Below are 14,585 nucleotides of genomic sequence, written 5' to 3' on the forward strand. Positions count from 1 at the left end.
TAGACTTGCGATTCTCCTGCTAATATGATAAAATAAAATCCTTTGAATTTCTCCCAATTATGTGCTTGACAATGCATGAAATAACTCTTCAATAAAACAAAATCAATCTCTTTAAATACGGTAAGTAGATCATATTAAGACTCTTGACAAATATCAGTACTTGAACGAATATCTTCATCACACATAATCTATTAAGTTATTACTCGAAATCTTTTATAAGATATAAGAAAATAAATGAGTCAAAATATGCCTAGCAATTTCAAACTAACTATCTCACACACACTAAATAAATACACGAATCATCTAAGTTTTTTTATTTGATATAATGTAAGTTGAAACTCACAAACGCATACACTAACTATCACATAGGTGAACCTTCGAATCGAACTTTGATCTTAAATATGCTCATTTTAGTTAATAAACCCACTGAATTATCACGGAACTTAAATTATGTTCTAACTCTGAACTAATTGGACACGCAAAATGTTTGGTCAAAAACACAATTAAAGATGCGACATGTTCCAAAATTCACAATAAATTGATTTGCACATTTCGTAGCACAACCATGAACTCCCCTTAAAGAGGAAAATTTCAACTTCATCACGTGTTCAAATTGTTACCTATATATACCCTAAGGTTGACAACAGTGATATTTTCGATGATTTATATGATAACTAACACAAGATTAAACTAAAGAGGAAAGAAAAACACAGTTAAAAGCAGATATAATGTAAAATAAATAAGGTAGAATTTAGAGAATTGAAACGTGTGATAAGAGGCACATGCATTTTTGAAACATGAGATTAATATGTTAAAATTTAAAAAAAAAAACACTGTAACATTTTTTTTGTCATGTTTTTTCGAATCAAATATCGTAAAGCAACAAATATCATGATTTATGAAAGATGTATGTTTTGGTACCTCGTTTTGTCTCGGCAATGCTCGTGGCTACAAAGAGATCTTTGATGCTGCTTTTTATTTTTCTTTTAACCTAAGCCGATGAAGCCGAGCTGAGGGAGGGGAGCCGAACCCATTCGTGTCTGGTCAGGGAACCATACAGTCGGAAAGTGGGATTTGTCGTGTTGTGGGAGCTCCATTTCGGCTGAGAGTCAAAGTATCCTTGATTGAAGGTGGACCATTGGATTGATTTTGGGACCCTCCAAGCTAACCCCCATCTCATTTCATAACATCATCCTATCAACCATTTATTATTACAAATAACTAAAGCAATGGAAACGAGACAGAATCGGTTAACTGAATCAAAATTAATATTCGATAGGTAAGAAATTAAATATAAATTAATTATTATTGAATAAATGATTTAATAAGTAGGTAATTAAATGGTAGAATTGCAATATTTAACTTTGTTCCTCGGAAATTTTATATATTTTATTACGACTTCTTTTAAACAAAATTTCTAACTATCACTATACTCGATTAAATTCAATATATTTACTAGATATTAGAAAATCTCAAACAATAAAAAAAAATCCTTTGACAAAAAAAATGAAAGCACCAAATCTAGATTACGTCAAGTTGTCCTACACGAAATAACTAAATATTTTATAGCTAAAATAGTTAATAAATAAATAAATAAATAAAGTAACGATTTGAGAAAGGACGTATTTTTTGTTAGGATAGTCAGATACATGGCATTAAAATAATCAGTTTTGTCTTACAAAATAACAATAATAGATATCAATATTATTTTGTGAATCTTTTCTGTCACATCATTCATGGTTTACTTTTAATTATTTAATGATATTTTAATAATTTTTTCTATTTTATTGACATATAATTTTGATAATTTTTTTATCTTGAACCCTAGACTTGAACTCTCGAAATTTGAGTTTAGGGTTCAAGTTTGAGTTTAGAATTTAAAATTTAAAATTCTGGGTTTAAGATTAAGATTTGAAGTTCAAAATTTAAAGTTCAGAGTTTAAGATTTAAGAATTAGAGTTTAAGGAAAAAAAATAATTAAAATTATGTACTAATGACTTAGAAAAATTACAGTAATACTATTAAATAATTACAAAAAAAGGTATATAGTAGGGAGGGTGATTAAAATAAATTCTAGATATGAACATTGATACAATTAAACGCGGTGCACGTTATCCACATATTAACGACGTTCTCACGTACATATGAACTTTAGAAATTTAGATTAGGTAATTATTATTACATGAAAGAACACAGTACAATAAAATTTAGATGACTGGGTACCAGAATGCTTGTTTAGTATTTAGGTATGTTAACTCTGTTTCAAGGCAGATATAAAATTATTACATGAAAGTACAGAGTACAATAAAATGGACAAGGGCAAGACACATGTAATAAGGTGGTAAAAGTAGGTAAATCAATTCTATATTAGATTAAGAGTAAATTGATATTTTTATTAAAAATTTTATCTATTTGTATTATTAAAATTTATTGTGATTGATGGAATAACTAGGCAGTGGCATGTGGCATGTCACGTGTACCTCATATTGATGTACAAGAATCAATTTTTAACTGCAGAAATGAATAGAATTTTAAATAGAAATACCGGTTTAGTCTTTGATTAAATATATAAAGATTAATTTATCTATTTTTTAAATAGAAGAATAAAATACAAATTTAACTCGTAGTACAAAAATATCTATAATATTTTAACTATAATAAGATTTAACGAATTAATTACATTAAAATTCTAAAACATGGTCCAATAAAATAGTGTCATGGTCCAATAAAATAGTGACTTATTTCGTAAGTAAAATATTTTTCCTATTTGTTAATCAGCTAATACTTATTCGAATTGGAATACTAAATACATCTCGATTTTGATTGCTTGATGGAAATTTATTTCCTTGTTAAAATATTCAACCACCTATGCCTATTAGCTTATAAGCTACCAATTAAATTCAATATATATATTAACATTAATCTCGCTATAGATTATTATTATATATTTTTTATGATACAATGTCTAGAACTATTTATAGCCTCTCCCCAACCTTTAAATAGGAGAATAAAACCCACTTCCTCCTGCACCGACAATAATGTCAATGCCAATCAAGCTAAGACTCAATTGACTAAATTCAATATAGTTACTTTGTATGTAAATTGTTTTTGGGTTTTTGTTTGATATTTATTCTGGTTTCATATAATTTTGTTTATAGTAGTGAATATAGAAGGTAAAGGTATCATGAATGTTATTGTACTAGGAGTCAGATTATATTTTCTCTCATCTACTATAAAATGGGTAAATTAATCTCTATACGTTGACTAAAGAGCAAGTTAGTCTTTTCTGTTAAAAATTTCATCCATTCATACAGTTAAAATAGACATCACTGAAGGAATATCTAGACAGTGAGACACCACATGTATCTCATGTTGATGTATATGAATTGATTTTTAACAGTAAAAATGAATAAAATTTTTTACAGAAAGATTAGTTTGCTCTTTGATATAATGTTCATGGATTAATTTATCTATTTTTTAAGTAGAGGAGGCAAAATGCAAATCGATTCCTAATAAACGGGCCTCCATGATGCTTTTACCAAATATAGAACTATAAATGGTTAGTGTATCAAATAAAAATTGTATTTACAATTAAGGCTTTCATAATTAGACTGTAGTCAAAGCATTGATTTTCAATTTGATAGGTCCAACCGATTCATCTAATTTAATTAAAAAATTTATATATATAAAAAAAGAGAAAGTCAGTTCAACCGGGTTTTTAGTCTGATTTAACCAGTTTTGAGCGATTCGCAAGTTAATTAGTCTAATCTCTCTCTCAATCGATATGATTAGATTTAAATAATATTGTTTAGAATTACAATTGTGACTGCAATGGTAAAAGAGTTGAAATTTTAGTTAAAATGGGAAATTGGTATCACATTTAATTTTAAAAAACTTTTCTCGAAAGTTCTAAATTCTAAACAAGGCAATAATATGTCTGAAAAAGATTTAGTTAAGGATCCAACCAAATTTCGATTCAACTAAGTATGTTCGGTCTAAGAGCAACACATTGGATTAGGATAATCAATAGAGAGATGACACGTGTATATACATTACTTGGTGATTGAAATATCTTAATAGTTCCTTAGGCAAAAGTGTGTGTTTTGAGAAACTAATTTTGAAGAAGCCATCTTTGGTGCACTAAAATTATGGAAATTGTTCTTTTTTGGTGCATTGCTCTTAGCTTGAATGTTAGATTTTATTTTATAAGTAGGGTTAAATTGCATTACAAGATCTTAAGTTATGACTTAATTTCTTAATTAGTCCTCAAGATATCAATATTTTATCATTCAATTTCTTTCGTTAGCTTTGCCATTAGTTTGGACTTTAAATGTCAACTATTGTGTGAATGGATTAGACCAAACTAGTAAGGGGAGATGCCAAAAAATTCCTTAAGAGGGGCTTGAAATGAATCATAATTTTTTGTCATAACATCAAATTTAGCCCTCAATTTTTATATATTTTGTCAATTTGGGCCTTTTTTAGCTAAATTTGGTCTTGACCTTTTAAGAAAGAGTCAAATTTGACCATCAACTTTTCAAAAAGAGTTGAATTGTTGTTTTTTAATGGAAATACTGATTAAAACGCTAAAGTTTTAATCATGGTAGACTGCATGGCAATCCACATGCACTCTTGCTAATTTTTTTGAATTTTTAGGAACTTTTTCAATTTCTTTGAACTTTCTTATTTTTAAAATTTTTATAATTTCTAAATTATTTGTTGACATATCATATAAAATAAATAATTTCATGTCAGCATGAAGTATACATGGACTGTACTGCAGGGGTGAAACAAAAAAAAAATTAAGGGGGGCGAGATTAAATTATTTATTTTTATGAGAGCTGCAATTCACATTTTATTGGCTTATATCTTTACGGTTTTCAAAATGACTAAATAAAAATCCTAGCATTTTTGGGGGAAACTATAATTTTACCATATATTAACTTAAGATTTTATAAATTTTGGGGAGGACTAAAGTAATAATTTTCCATTTTGAGGGCTAAGGCCCAAACTTGCCCCCTTCCCTTTGCCTTCGGTGGGCTGCCACGCAAGTTACCACATGAATATCGTTAAAAAAATTTGATCTGCATTTCTATTAAAAAAAACTATTTAACTCTTTTTGAAAGGACGAGGTTCAAATTTAGTTAAAAAAAGAAGGGTGAAATTGACAAAAGATGTAAACATTGAGGGCTAACTTTGACATTATGCCTAAAATTTTTTAAGGTATCAAAGTACAATTTTATCATTATATTAATTGATGGTCGAATTCAATTGACTATTTTTGAGGGGTAAGATCACTTCTTATTCTCTGCCTTTGTCCTTGTGACTAATTAAAAAAAAAGGAATAACCTTTCTAAATTTTAATGACATTGTTTAGTTTTTTAATATTTGATATATATATATATAAAAAGTAATCTAAGATAGATTCAAATTCACATTTGACACTTAAATCAAAATCGAAATAATTGATGTGGACAAAGGATTTTTGGGTGGGTGGATGCTGATATCTTATGTTGTTAACCAACAATGTGTTAGGGTTGAATCTCGGGGACCACCCTCCCTCGTCTCCATCATAAGCAAGCCGAGGGGACAAAAATCCAGTCCAAATTTGCCCCATTTTCAAGCTCTTGACAACAACCCTTTTCCCCCAAACTTGAATATTTTGTGCATTAAATGTTCACTTTGCTTGATTTTTGTTAGGGCTTGAATCATTGGGTCATTATGAGCTATGATGTCAAAAAATCAGAGGAAGAAAAATCTACTTTTTTCCATTTCCTTTTCCAATAATTATAATAAGCTACAATATATCAAATTTTTTTAAAAATCTACAGTTAGGTGTAACAATAAGGCAGAGAACGTACTTCAAATATTTGATACTACATTATTGAGAGAAACAATTACAAACTCAAAACATAAACTATAAAATAGACATGAAAATTGCATAGAATAAAAAAATATAAGTTCAAGAAACTATAGAGTAAAATCTAACCATTAAAAAACACAACACAAAACAAAAGTTCATCCATAACAAACATGTTCAAACCATTGACCTTTATTTTGCCAATGTCTCTTTGGCAAATTTCGTTAATGTCTTTATTTGTATTTCAGGTTAATATTATATTTAGTATCTGAGTTTGATTTTAATGTTTAAGTTAATACCTGAATTTGGCTTCGATGTTCAATATAGTACTTGAATATTTTTTTTCAAATCGATGCTTGAAGTTTTTTTCTCAATTAAGTATATAAGTTTAGTTTCAATATTCAATATGGTACTTGATTTATTTGTTTTGTCCCAATTAAGTATCTATATTTTTTTTAACTAAAGCATACGTATTAAATATTCATTAGACAACATAATATCTTTTAATATAGGTATCGAATTAAACTTTGAAATCAAACTTAAATATCAAATGATAAATTAACTTTCTAGACCGTTATATATATATATATATATATTTGTGTGTGGGTGTAGAAAGTTAATTTGTGCACTACAGCTTTTATGTTTAAATATTTTTTTATTGTTGAGAATATAAAAGTTTGAAATTAATAAATAATTATATTGAGTACATAGATTAATTAAAAGTTTGACAAGATGGTCCTTTAAAATAACATAATTGGACCCCAATTCGTATGATTTGTCTAAAAGATATGATGTTGCCAAGTTCCTCAATTTTCATGACATTAAAATAATTTAATTTAATTTAATTAGGTTTTTTTAAATATAATTTAAATTTCTCTGTATATTTTAATTTGAAAATAATATATAAAATAAATTTTTTATTTCTCAAGGTATTTATTAGAATAAATTCAATAACTAATCCTCCACATTCTGTAAACCTATTAAAGGATAAATACTGAGTACAAGTTTTAAAGCTGTAAAATAATTTTATATTTAATCTATATATAAAAAAAATTAAAAATAAATATTTATAATATTTGATATAATATATTTACATAATAATTTTAATTTTAGAAATAAATCAATAAATATATTTAAAAGTAAATAAAGTTGGACAAAAATACTAATAACAACAATGATTGAATTATTAACCGTTATATTTTAATAAATATTGATGGTATCTTTTGACCAAGGAAAAGAATGAGGAAGAAACTATTTCTAACACTCATCATCATGTTTCATCTTCATTATATCTATACTATTTATAAAAAAAATTAATTAAATCTCTCAATTTTTTTGGAATTTCTCATTGAGTCTCTTAAAGTTTAAAATTTTCAATTAAACCCCTAAAATTTTAAATTTAGACCCTTCATATTAAGATCCCTCACTATTTTTTTTATCTTGATCTCTCAATATATATTATTTCGTCATTGCTTCTAATATATCTTTCTTCGTTAAAATTTCCAATGGGAAAAAGAAGAGACAAATACGTCTCAAAAAATTACTTTATTTTTAAAAATTCTAAACTATGAGAAATTATTTTATGGATCCTTCTCACCACATTATCCATGGTCTCTTTTCGATTATTTAATGACATTTCAATAATTTGTTCATGTCATTAACACATAATTTTGGTAAATTTTTAACCCTGAATCTTAAACCAAGAACCCAAACCTTGGACCTTAGAACCCGAACCCAAACCTAAACATTGACCTTGAACCCTAAACCTTAAACTTTAAATCTCAAACCCCAAACCTCAAACTATAGACCATAAACACTAAACTTTGAACCTCAAAATCAAACACTGAACATTAAACCTTGAACTTGAATCCCAAACCATGAATCCCTAACACTAAAGTTTAAGCCCCATAATTGAACCCTAAACCTTGAACTTGGGGTTCGAGTTCAAGGTTTGAAGTTTGAGATTCAATATTTAGGATTTGAGGTTTAAGGTTTGGGTTCATGGTCTAAGTTCAAGTTCATGGTTTAAGATTTGTGATTTAAGGTTTGAAGTTCAAAATTTGGGATTTGAGATCAATGTTCAATGTTTAGGGTTTGGAGTTTAGAATTTAGTGTCAGTGTTTAGAGTTTAAGGTTCATAAAATGATTTTTCCTAAACTATTAAGGAGGAATTTTTTTTTATGTTGCCAAAATTTATCCCTTAAATTCAAAAACAGAGTGTAGCACCCCAAGAACATAACTCATAGTCATGCGACTTTATAAATGATCAAAGTTTTGGATAAATTAATTAAACGTGGAAAAAATATTAATTATCATATCAATCAATTAGCAATTCCTCCTTGCATATTTCATAGAGCTAGAATTTTAGTTTAATAAATCGTGCGATTTTTTTTTTTTGGCTTTCATCTAAGTTAGCCTAACTCTTGAAACATGCGAATTCTGACGAAAATTCTCTAAAGCAATGAAATATAACGGAAGCAACTCAAAGCGAAAGAGCAACGAAAGAATTGAAAAACTATAAAAAAAAGCAATGCACATAAGGTGTTTGAGTAAATGCCTTCAAATATATTCTTTAACTCATGAATATGTGAAGTACAATGAGATGATTACAAATGAAGGGATGACCTCTATTTATAGTTGAGCTATCTCAGATCCATCGGTACAAATTAAATTACATCAATGACTGAAATTAGTGTCTATCTACAAAATTAGAGTCCTAAGAAATTTAACTCTATACATCTTTATTCCTTAGGATTTACAATAATTGCTCTGGTAACTCTAATCGTGTTTCACTGGGCCACCAAGGCTACAAGTAGATGGATTTTTTCATGTATTCCACGAATTAGGCCAGCTCAAGTGGATTAAATAAACCCCATTTGATCAGTTAACCTCCACGGGATGATTTGTGTGCATTCGTCACAAGTTTTGATCCGCAGCTCGTGACACATGCATGAGCCAATGCAAGTATACAAGTAAAAGATTAAAAAAAATTAAATAAATAAAAAGACGTCTTTGGTAAATGAAGATCAAATTGAATCTTATTATAAATTCTGGTTATATCTGTTCTTTTTGACATAATGCTTAGAACTACCTTTAGTCTCTTCCTGACCCATAAATAGGAGGATAATGCGTTTCAGCGCACTCGAATCCATGTCCTCTTGCATTGGCAATAATACTTATGTCAATTAAGCTAAAACTCAATCGACTGCTTTAATATTTTTAAAGAGACTAATTTACTCAAAATCGAAATTAAGAGAGATTAAAAATATATTTTTTTTTAAAAAATAATAAAATTATGCAAATCGAATAGGGGTTTTTCACATGAATGTTGCCGTTTCCAGCCTAGTGGGAATATTAGAAGTGCATTTCTTAGTGAAAGAATTTTGCATTGCTAGCTTCTTTGTGTTCAAAACCAAAATTTAAGTCAATAAAGCAATGTTTTACTTTTCGCTTTAATTTAATTTACTATTATTTTTCATCCATGCTTTCATCTATAACCAAATATGAACAAATTTCCTCCTAACTTTTGTTCCATAATATTTTAGATTTACATGAATGCTTTAGTTAAAAATAATAATGGAAAACAAATTGGTCTAGATTAGAAAATAATGTTGGTTTTAGAACATATTTCTCAAATTTAGGAAAGTAGATTGATTTTGGAGAGAGAAACATTATGAAGCATTTTCAGTTGAAACGTCGGAAAACACTTTCTTACTTAATGCATTTTTTTTTCAATATATCAGCTCCTTTGGTTAGATGATTTAATATTAGTGGTGCCGTTCTTGAGTCTTGAGTTTGATTCTTCTCTTACTCACATTTCTATTTTCTATTTCATGTTGTTTTAATTTTTTTAAAATTTTAAATTAATATTTTTATTAATAAATATATTATTTTCAAGTATTTTAATTCATATTTTAAATTTATAACTCTTTTATTTATATATATAATAAAAATTAATTTTGATTTTTATAATATTAGAATTTACCCGTACCCACAATGTAGATGAAAAAACAATAATATTTGAAATATTTTACATATAAAAATAATAATAATATTTGAAATAATTATTTAATTTTATAATATTAAAAATCACTATACTCAAAATATAAGTGGAGAAAATAAATATTTAATATATAAAAATATATACATAAAAAAATATATCAAACAAATTAGTTAAAAATAAAATATATTTAACATAATGATTAATATAAAAAAATATATAACTACATATTTATTATTTTATTTATATAAATAAAATAATTATTAATTAAAAAATGAATTTAAAAAACTTAAAAATAATATATTTATTAATGAAAAGATTTTAAAAAAGCGTGAAATAAAAAAATACGAATATAAATAAGAGAAGAATCGAACCCGAGACTCAAGGATAAAATCATTAATATCTAATTAAAAGAAAATACATTTTTATAGTTTGAAATGTTAACTGAAAACACGGCTAGCAGGAAACTTTTTTTTTCTCTCTCCCGAATCATCTTATTTTTCTAACTATAGGGAAAAAAACACCTGTATTATGTTTTTTTTTTACCCTAATTTTTCGGGTATAAATGTGAAAAAATGAATCAGCCCCGTGTGTGTGGCCTGATATTGTTGAAAAAGAAAAACTGCAGTGGTAAGAAAGTTAACAGAGTTTATTACCACCAAAAAACACGTGGATCAAACAAAAGTACAAAACCCTTTATTGCTTAAGCAATTTTTTTTATTTAAAAAAAAGCGAAGATGATGACTGAAATCTGTTAATTTTTTTTATTAGAAGTGAGCGGTAGTCACGCTTGTGAGTATGAACTTGATGTTGCGCTCATATCCTAGATGCTTCTGCCTTTCCTACTTTCTCAAAGTCATTAATTACTTTTGCAGCTTAATTTGAAGGACTAGATTGATGTTTTTGAGCCCACATTATATATTTTAAAGGATTTAAACATATAATGTTTGTGAAGATTGGGGATGAAATGTAATTTGGAAATTTAGAAATAAAAGTGATTTTTTTAATATCTATTTTGGCTGAGTTGCCACCATAAAAAAAATGATGTTTTTCAGCATTGTTTTATAGCATTGTTGAACTGCTTTTATGTCCGTTTTTTTATCTCCTTATGAATATAAATAAAGAAAAAATGGGTTCATCAACTCAACTCAGCATAACAATTACTTTGATTTTATAAGCTGTTAGGTAATTACTTTGATTTTACAAGCTGTTAGGTAAAAGTATTGTTAAGTACTTTGAATTAGATTGTATTTTGTTTCATTTACTCCATAAATAAATAAATTAGTCTATATATGCTAGATAAAGAGCAAATTGGCTTAGCATGATATACACGTGGCATGCCAAATGTAAATATCTAATTATTTCGTCAACCACATCAGTTTTTAACAGTAAAAATATATAAAATTTTAACAAAAATTACCAATTTACTATTTGATTTAAGATTAATTTACTTATTTCTCGAGTAGAAGAGACAATTCCTCTATAGTAATTATTTTACTCCTATGATGAAATAGATATAGATTTTTAATTTAAAATAACGAACCGAATCAATTAATTATGACCTAAGCTCTTAATAGAGAGTGGGTCAACCACATAAATAATCCACTGGACTTAGACCTGACCCAGATTACACCTGTTTCTTGGAACACCCTGTCTCAAATTTGGTTTCAACAATATTGGGCTCTAACCTTTTTCAAACATGGTTTAAGCTTTGTGGGTTGCACTGTCTCAAAAAGTACAACCTTGACTTGGACTCAATAACTCTTGTTTGCATTTGTCTAATTTCTTTCTTTCTTCGCCTCATGCTAAAATTGTTACTTCATACAAACATGAACAAACGCGCAAGTCTTTTATCAACTCGTAGACGAAAATCGGCTTTAATCTGCACCACCACCAATGTCTTTTCTAACCCATTGTTTTACATGTTTTCGAGAATTTGGTGCTCTTTGCCTCCTCGTGCCCGAGTTCCAGTGCTTACTGGTGGAAGGCCTAGTCGACGAACTACTAGAATTTGCTGCTGCACCATTTTGTGATTGCCCAGTTGTTTCCTTGGCCGATGTCTGCTCAGACAATGCGAACGTATTCTGAGGATTTATGCTAGGCAACACCACTTGCTCTGACTTTGATCCAATCAACCCACAGTTTTCCTGCTGTAGTTTTGATATAGCCTAGAATTTCTGCCTCATATTCTCTAAGTCTGAATGAAGAAGAATTTCATCAACGTTAATTTCGGTTTTCTCCGCATTCTGAAACCCAAGCAAAATGAGATGTCAGATTCATTAAACTTCCAATAAAATTAAAATTAATTGATTAAACATGGAAGTATAAAATCAAGCACATGCATGAATTTCCACTGGATCAAGTATCAAAGACAATACAAGATGGATGTAAGCTTTCACAGAATCTATTAAAGATCAGATGACATACCAGTTGAGAAGAATGAGAGCCAACCAGGTCAAGCACATGTTCAAAATCCTTGGCATGGAAAACTTTACGACAAACAGGACAATTCCCCATGCTTTCTTCTACAGCTCCATTCCTATCTAAAAATAGGAGTTCAAGCAAATCATAAAGAAAATTAATATATGAAAGATCTTAGATTAGAACCAAAAAGTGTGATAAATAACATGGAACCTTTAGCAGTATATTTACTTCAATTATGGTTAGTGTTCATTTGCACCTCACCACAAAACAAATGTACAACTTAGTGCCCTAACAAATTCACAAAGTAACTGCATTTCATTTTATCTTTGAATAAGTAAATAAGTAAGAAAGATTATCATTTTTAACACATTATTTGATATAAACCTGTCTTACATTCATATAGGAAGGGAAAATCATTTCTGAAAATCAAAACATAGAAACGAAATAACGGTCATTGCAAGAGAAGTTGGAAATTATCCTAACAAACATAAATCTTTTGAATTTAATCACCAGACTATCTTTCTTCCTTGAGCAAAGTAATTTCGTTCAACCATAGTGGAGATAATATCCTGATCCATTTTAATTTTAAGTATTTAGGCATGTTTTGCTGTTGAGCAAACGATCCAAATATGATAACAGTATATACAGATCTGCCACTGCATGTTCACAATTCTTCAACAAATGGAACTTGTACAACACTCAAAAACATGCAGAAAATTTAGATCAAAGACGGTTTTCTAATTTGCACAGTGACTTAAACATACCTTGTTGATCTCCTCCGTTCCTTAAATGTAAAGTTGCACTAGAGACATTCTTAGCATTATTCTTGTTCTCAATTTGAAGCCAATTCCACCATCTAATAATGCATTCACTGGAATATAGGAAAATAAACATGAAAACATAAAAGAACAATGAAAATAAAGCAGGAACACGAACCTAAACATAATGTTAGAAATGAGTAAAAATTATAGAAGTAGAAAGTGTACTCTACCTATGAAAACAATGAAAACAAGACATCAACTTCATAAAAGGCAACCTTTCTGCCTGGTCATCTTCTGACACCAAAGGATATGAACACAATGGACAATCGCCATCAGGGTGGTTCATTGCGGAAAGCCTCTCAACCGCTTCCTAGAAATATGTTTTGAATCAAATTTTGGCAAAAATTCCACAACCCAATAAACTATAAAGATAGCCATTTAAATTTCCAAGTTAGAAAAATTCACAAAACCACAATTATCCATTTCACCAGTCTAGTTGTTCCTATAACTATTCTACAAAAGGCAGAAGTGCATAATCTGGTTAAGACTTGTACCACTCGGAAGCTTGATACGAAGTACAAAATTAGCAAATCATTATAGCTATAAAAAAATAATTCATAATTAAAAGGTTTATGAAGTCTTGATATATACCAACTAAAATTTTCCCATGCTCTAGTCACCAATATACCTCATTCGAATTTCTCAGACATTTTGAAAACAACAATAAAATTAAAATTAAAAATCCACATTACAATACTGTGGTTACCTCACAAAGTGCTACAAGCATAAAACAAGAAGGGAGCTCACAGGCTTTGTCTCTTATGTTACTTAAAAGAAGTGTTTGCCTTTGTTCATCAAGACCCTTGGAATCTATAAGATAAACAAGAGGAGGCTCCTTAGGATACTGCCATCAAAACAGAAAGTTAGTAACAAGAATCCGGAAAATATAACTTCAAATCAAAATTTCTCTAATATAGTTAATCATATTCCTAGTTCCAAAAATACCTGGGAGCTAGCTCGAATTCCAATAGCTGCTTCCACAAACTGCAAAGGAATAATAAAGAAAAGGATTGAATTAAATCCAATATCTATCTCAAAAATTTGATCCTTTCTTTGTATTTAAATTAAATAATGAAGAAATCGGAAATTAAATCCCTAATTTTACGAACCATTATGTTGTTATTCATCGATTATTACCTGCTGGGAAGAAACATCGGCAGTGCGAGGCTTGATGTGGAGGTGAAGGTACGGCGGATACGATTCAATGATGACGCAATCATCACCATAAACAGATTGCACCGCCTCCACTTCCATCTTCACTTCTTCTTCCTCCGCCATTTTTTTCCCTCTTTTTTTTTTGGGGGGGGGGGTTATTATTTGAGGTTTAAAATAACCAACTTTTTGTTCAGTATGCAATTAAGTTATGTGGTACATTTAAATTGGGGGCACAGTGATGGATAGGTCGTAAAAAGAGTGTTTTGCCCTAAACGGCAGCGTTTTGATTTAAAATGATGACTCATAGTGAAACTGCATTTTATTT

General features: G+C 28.7%; 1 non-coding gene across 1 annotated transcript; it reads right to left on the bottom strand.

Moving 5' to 3' along the window:
* Positions 1-11,366: 11,366 nt before the first annotated feature.
* Positions 11,367-14,447, bottom strand: LOC107933973 (uncharacterized). Its single transcript, XR_005906144.1, has 7 exons — positions 14,243-14,447; positions 14,051-14,089; positions 13,812-13,949; positions 13,276-13,415; positions 13,049-13,155; positions 12,288-12,403; positions 11,367-12,106 (listed from the first exon to the last, which is right to left on the bottom strand). It is a non-coding gene; the product is annotated as an uncharacterized protein (transcript).
* Positions 14,448-14,585: the final 138 nt, after the last annotated feature.

Source organism: Gossypium hirsutum, chromosome A12 (assembly GCF_007990345.1).
Source record: "Gossypium hirsutum isolate 1008001.06 chromosome A12, Gossypium_hirsutum_v2.1, whole genome shotgun sequence".
Classification (NCBI taxonomy): Eukaryota; Viridiplantae; Streptophyta; class Magnoliopsida; order Malvales; family Malvaceae; genus Gossypium; species Gossypium hirsutum.